General features: G+C 41.2%; 1 long non-coding RNA gene across 3 annotated transcripts; it reads right to left on the bottom strand.

The window, feature by feature from the left end:
* On the bottom strand, nt 1–4,745 carry LOC147021919 (uncharacterized). Of its 3 annotated transcripts, none has more exons than XR_015060992.1 (3): nt 4,295–4,745; nt 3,284–3,516; nt 1–144 (listed from the first exon to the last, which is right to left on the bottom strand). It is a non-coding gene; the product is annotated as an uncharacterized LOC147021919 (long non-coding RNA). The 3 variants fall into 3 exon arrangements; XR_015060991.1 differs by lacking the exon at nt 1–144 and adding an exon at nt 670–813 and having other exon boundaries at nt 4,295–4,742; XR_015060990.1 differs by lacking the exon at nt 1–144 and adding an exon at nt 846–2,923 and having other exon boundaries at nt 4,295–4,739.
* Nucleotides 4,746–6,030: the final 1,285 nt, after the last annotated feature.

The following is a 6,030-nucleotide window of genomic DNA, read 5'->3' as shown; positions in this document are numbered from 1 at the left end:
TGTGTAAGAAGGCTGTGAAGGACTTGGGGCTGGATTCCTTTCCTGTAAACCCCTTCCATAAAGTAGCGATTTGGCCTCCTTGGACTCTTGAACCCCAACCCCGTCTCCGCCTGGATCTCTCGGGAAGAACTGACAGGGCAAATCCTGTGGAAACATACAACCAGGCAATTTAATTTGTTAACTTGAATTGGAGTCAATCCTTGCATGTTTATACAGACAGGTCTAAAGACCCTGCTATTGGGAGATCAGCTACCGCAGTATGCATCCCAGACCTCAGGGTGGTTTGATCAGTTTGGCTTAGTAACCATCTCTCAGTTTTCTCCACTGAACTATTTGGTATAGTTGTGGCCCTTGAATGGATCATTGAGTTTAACCCTCTCAGTGCGGTCATCCTCTCCGACTCACTTGCTGCGTTAAAGGCGTTGGAATCCCTTAAGGATGGTGACAGGTATGATGTGGTTCTTGAAATTCTCCATTTGGTTAGCACTGTGATTTGAGTAACACCGTGTAGTGGTTAAACTGTGGGCATTGGTGGGAATGAGGCCTTTGATCAGGCAGTGATGCAAGCCCTTAAAATCGAAAATGTGACCCAAATCCCTGTTGGGCCATTGGAAATTATTAGTTCAGTGAAGGACCTGATTGTGAAAAAAAAGGCAATTTCAGTGGGAGACCAGCACGAACAGAAGATTTATTACAAGGTGCATCCAGGTGTGGTACCTCCAGTGAAGCTTCTCAGGTTTGCTCTCTGTAGGTTGAGACTCGGACACTGTCGCCTTCATGCCGACCATCACAAAACGAAGATGAAAAGTCCACCTAAATTAACATCTTTGTGAATTCCAAACAATAACATTTGTATCGCAAGCTCATCATATATGGTGTTTCATTCTTTTTCAACCTGGACGTCTTCCTTGAGCTGTATTTTTACAAGCTTCTTCACGTCCACTAATATGTTACGACAATATAGCAAGATGAGCGTTCTTTGATATATATCACGCACTTTATTGAGTAAGTTCACAAGATTTCACATGGAAACTCCTTTTTGCAAAGCAAAGGGACATCGGCCTCCAGAGGTTCTTCAGAATAGACTTGGCTTTCGTTGATGAGCATTAAAGATCCCACGGTGTCTTTTGCAGAGTATCAAAACTATCACCGGCAACCTGAACGAATATTCCAAACTGTAAATTATTGCTATAACCTCCTACAGGGGGCACTGCATCAGCAGCACAGGTGCGCTGAAACCCAAAGTTGATCCAAAATTGTGTGCAATACAGAAGACGGACCAACACAACCAAGTGGCTTAACCGCTCAAGCAAGCACTGCAACAAAACGCTCGATAAGGAACGGCTGGCTTGGCAAGCGACGGCAATCCGATTGGTGATGGAACACACCGCAGGTTTAAATCCAAGGCAATGTACAAAAAGTGATACATCACGTGCGTTGCCAATTGATTTTAACCACGTGTCGACTCATTACCATCATTTTTGGGAAAAGTAATTATTTTGTCTCATATTTCCGATTACAGTGCTTGGGATGATGCTTTCTGAACAAACCGGTGAACATGTGACGGCGATATTTGATATTATAATCAGATGTAAAATGAAACTCCATCACAGCACCAAATACCATGGGTGTTGGAGGATGAACAACAAGAAGTATAAATCAAGTGCATGGAATCATTTTTTTTTAAACCATTTTTTTTTAAATTAAGGCTTTCTGTATGCCTCAACTATTTTGTTCTCGTTTTCTCCCGATTGTGGAACCGCCTTGCTGAAGCTGTTCTATCCCACTGGTCCTTCCAAAGCTTCAAGCAAGCGGTGCACCATCTTTCCATTCCCCATCCTTATACCCGTCATCTTTTTTGCACCCATTAACCCCAGCTATCACAACTCTCTTACATGCAGCTTACCGTGTTTCCTCTTTGAGCTCCTCTCTCTTTTCTCCTTCCCTATCCGTTGATTCCCTTGATTGTTACCCCCTCTCAGTTGGTTTTCTTTTTGCCCTGTTATCTCGGTCTTCCATGAGCCTAGATTTTTTTTTAATGGAAGTAATAGATAAATTAACAAGTACATTGTATTAGTCCCCTTCCGGTTTCACTGGAGGGAAGAACAGGTTTACTCTCCGTCTGTCTGTCTGTCTGTCCATCCGTCCCACCTGTGGTTTTTCAGAATTTTTTCCCCATACCCTTTAACATATACGTATAACTGAAACTTGGTACATGGCTTTATCATGATGAGTTACAGAACAAGTTCGAGTTTAAGGGAGTTTCTGCAATTTTTCAGAGTTATGCCCTTTTTGGACTTAGAAAATATCACATTTGTCGGGGACATGTATTGCAAAATAATTCTCGCTCTTGTTATGACATCCCTTGCCTACGGCACACACCACTTTTCACTGAGCCTACTACTGCTGACAATTAAAACATATCTTGTTTTGCAAGTTTCAAAGACCCTTACAATGGCTGTGAACCCTCTTATGTTATTCATAAAATGTTACACAGTTGTGGTGACGTGAAGACCAAATATCCTTTTCAATGCTCAGCCCACCGGCATGCTGGAGGATCATATTGAAGTCAAACGACGGGTAATAAGTGTTTGTACCCCAGTCTCCTTGCTGTGATCCTCACCCTCCCCAGGCTTGCTTCAGCTGCCTGTGTGGCTGGAAGCACAGGCAAGTCAAAACAAGCCGGGGGGCGGGCGGGTTGTTCTGTGAGCCCGTGGGGTGTAAAAAAGGCGTTTAGTCTTTTTGGATGGCAAGTGAAGCGCAGTGGAAAGTTGCAGTTTATTGTCAGGTAGACGTAAGCTTCTTAAATCATGACAGTTTGCCAGATTTCTTGCAGTAGTCAGAGTTGATTGTCGAAATTGCTCTTTAAACACACTTTTAGTGACATCTGGTTTGGTGCAAAGTTCCAGCAGTGAATGAAAATCTGAAAATTATAATTGCATCTTAATCAGGATACATCCCAAACAACTTTGTTTTTCGTCTTCAGGTGATGGTAAATTAAATAATTACGAGATAATATTAGGTTTGAGTGTATTTTGTCTCAACAATGACAGAACCTAGGGTAATTCTGTCAGGGAAAGGGTGCAGGTCACTTTGTCTACAATTGCTGTAACCTAAGTTTGGTCCTGTCGTCAAGAAATTCACATCCAACAATGTAACAAACGATATTTATATTAATTATTTATCATTACATCTACAATACAATCCACTGTGCATGAAAAATATATACGAGCGTCATTAATATGACAGTGACCAAATATAAAGTAATAATGGAAGCCCGTACTCTTGATGCATCATGGCAGGATCACCACTCCATGGCAGGATACTCGACTGAAAGTGCAGGAATTTGTTTAGGGTACCGGTCATAACTTTCCTCCTCTTCGCAGAAAGACACCGTCGTATCTTTTATGTCCATCAACAACCAGTGCTGGGAGATCGGTCCTCTGGCTCAACATCCATTCGATGGAAGGCGCGCACACACCGATGCTTCGCCCTGCATGTGAAACATCATGAGGCCTGAGGGTGACAGTTTATAGCTTAGTTGAGATTCAAATCCAGGTTGAATAAATGCACATAGCTCTTAGCAATCCTGCCAGCCCAAGAATATAAAGTAAATTAATCAAACAAGGACAAATGTTCCAAATTTTGATAAAGAGTCGTAAAACGTTTATGCTGAAATAATGATTTTTTGTTAATCTCAGCAATTCCCTTTTCTGTAATTTCACAGGCTTATCGATGACCCCTCTATTATAGATAATAAAGATGTGGCAGAGAGTGTAAGAATGAAACAGAAGAAGAGATTGATTTTTGTTTTTTTGACTTCGAAGTATATTTTGAACGAGTTTAATCAAAGGTTGCAAAGAAGAGAAAATGAGGGCAGAATGTACTCAGGGGATTGTTGAAAGGGGAAATGCAAAAAGGAGTTTATAAAACATTTATTTTTGCACCACTCTTTCACAGATACTCTTTAGAGATATGATGAAGTTCAATTCGATGGAACAGAGGTTTCAGAAGTTTCTTATGAAGGTTATATGGAGAGTAGAAGCAGGAAAGCAGAAAGGTAGATAAGCTAAAAGGAGATGGAGACCCTTTTAAAAAGTATGACCTTTGCAAAGAGTTTACAAAAGGGTTGGGGGAAGTTTAACAAGAGTTTGTAGAAAAATCTTATACAAGTTTGAAAATGTACCTTAAAAGGGTGAAGAAAAGAAACAGTGAAGATAAGGTATGCTATTGTTTGAAAAGATAAATAAGATTACATACAAAAGCGTTTGAAACAAAAGGTGAGTGTACTTGCCAGCAGCAAAGGAGTGCAGGGAATACGTGTTCAGATACTGCAGGTACAAAAGGTGTGTAGGAAGGAGGAGGGTTGTGAGAATTAAAGGCAAGAGGGTGTGGAAAGGGATGGCCATAAAAGCAAAATGAATGATGATGTGGAGGTGACGTGATGTTTGGAACAAGAGAAGTAAACAGGAGGAGCAGGGTTGAGGAGGATGTGGATGGATGTGGTTGGTGGTTAGAGGTTGTGTTGGGCTGAATTTACATGTAAATCAAAACTGATCGAGCCATGCTGTTTGTTTAATATTTTTCAAAAAGCCTGGTGTTGACTTAACGGTTAAGGTGGCTGGCTTAAGATCTCAGGGTCTTAAGTTTGAGTCCCTGTTCTTCACCATTGAAATAATACCAGATGGGTTGATTCACCGTGTCATCTTTCCCAGGTCAGCAAAATGAGTACCAGCAATTACTGGTAACAGGGGCACTGCATCAGCAGTACAGCTACGTTTCCAGAAACAACAATATTTTTCAAAGGGTTGCCTTTACATTACAAAATCAAAAAGGTGCAGTTTGTGTTCCCCCCTCCCCCCCCCTAACTGGATCACTTTCAAGATTTCTTCAAACTCTCTCCTTCACCGCCATCCCATTTAGCCTGTCGTCTTCCCTTCTTTTCGTTTTCTGATTTCACACACACACACACACACACACACACACACACACACACACACACACACACACACACACACACACACACACACACACACACACACACACACACACACACACACACACACACACACACACACACACACACATACACGCACGCACACACACACACACACACACACACACACACACACACGCACGCACACACACACACATACCAAAACATCAGACTTACCGCTGCATAGTGACACCAGTTTCAGGAATCAGTTCATTACAAATGGGTGTGTAAAACAATGGCGTTTAAAAATATTAATCTTAACACCATGTGTGTGATGATCAGACCAGCATACGGGGAAGAGTGCCAGGTTTAATGAACTTCATAGACAAGAAGTGACTCACAGAAATCACGTAATACTAGATCGACAAGATCTAGTAAACGTGCACACAACAGTGTGGGTGTATAAAAAAGCCTCATGGCCTTTTTCGGCTTCGTGCTCCACCCCAACTTTTATCATTGACTTCAAGGCTTAATCCGTGCAGAATCATCCACCTTTAGATGTCCCAGGCTGGTGCACCAGGCAGCGACTACTTGTCCTTTGAAATAAACATAACTAAAATAACAAAACAACTAAAATGAAGGGAAAGCACGAATAAGAAGAGAAAATTACAAAGAGGGTTGTTTGGGGATGACTGAAGACGAACACATGCCTTTTGGCCTTCCCGATACGGGGTTACGTGACTCTTACACGAAGCACATGATACACCCAACTTCACACGAAGATTGCTACCCCGAAGTCCCCTATTGACTTAACTTATCATCACAATACCGTAATATATATATATATATATATATATATATATATATATATATATATATATATATATATATATATATATATATATATATATATATTGTTACGGTTGTGGAAATTCACAGAACACCATTCAGGTTCCCTAGAGGTCAGTTATTTCTGTAAGTGTGTGTTCCAGGTTAGAATTCCCACCGATGTATAAAGGGAATTGTTCGTGTACCGGGCTGTGAACCTTTGAGTTAGCCGTTTTTCTTTTCTATCTTTTATTTCAAACAAACAG

This window comes from Eptatretus burgeri, chromosome 8 (genome assembly GCF_056783735.1).
Source record: "Eptatretus burgeri isolate ZD-2024b chromosome 8, Ebu_testis_v1, whole genome shotgun sequence".
Taxonomy (NCBI): domain Eukaryota; kingdom Metazoa; phylum Chordata; class Myxini; order Myxiniformes; family Myxinidae; genus Eptatretus; species Eptatretus burgeri.
The sequence above is the reverse complement of the archived record's forward strand: the minus strand, read 5'-3'. Positions and strand labels throughout refer to the sequence as shown.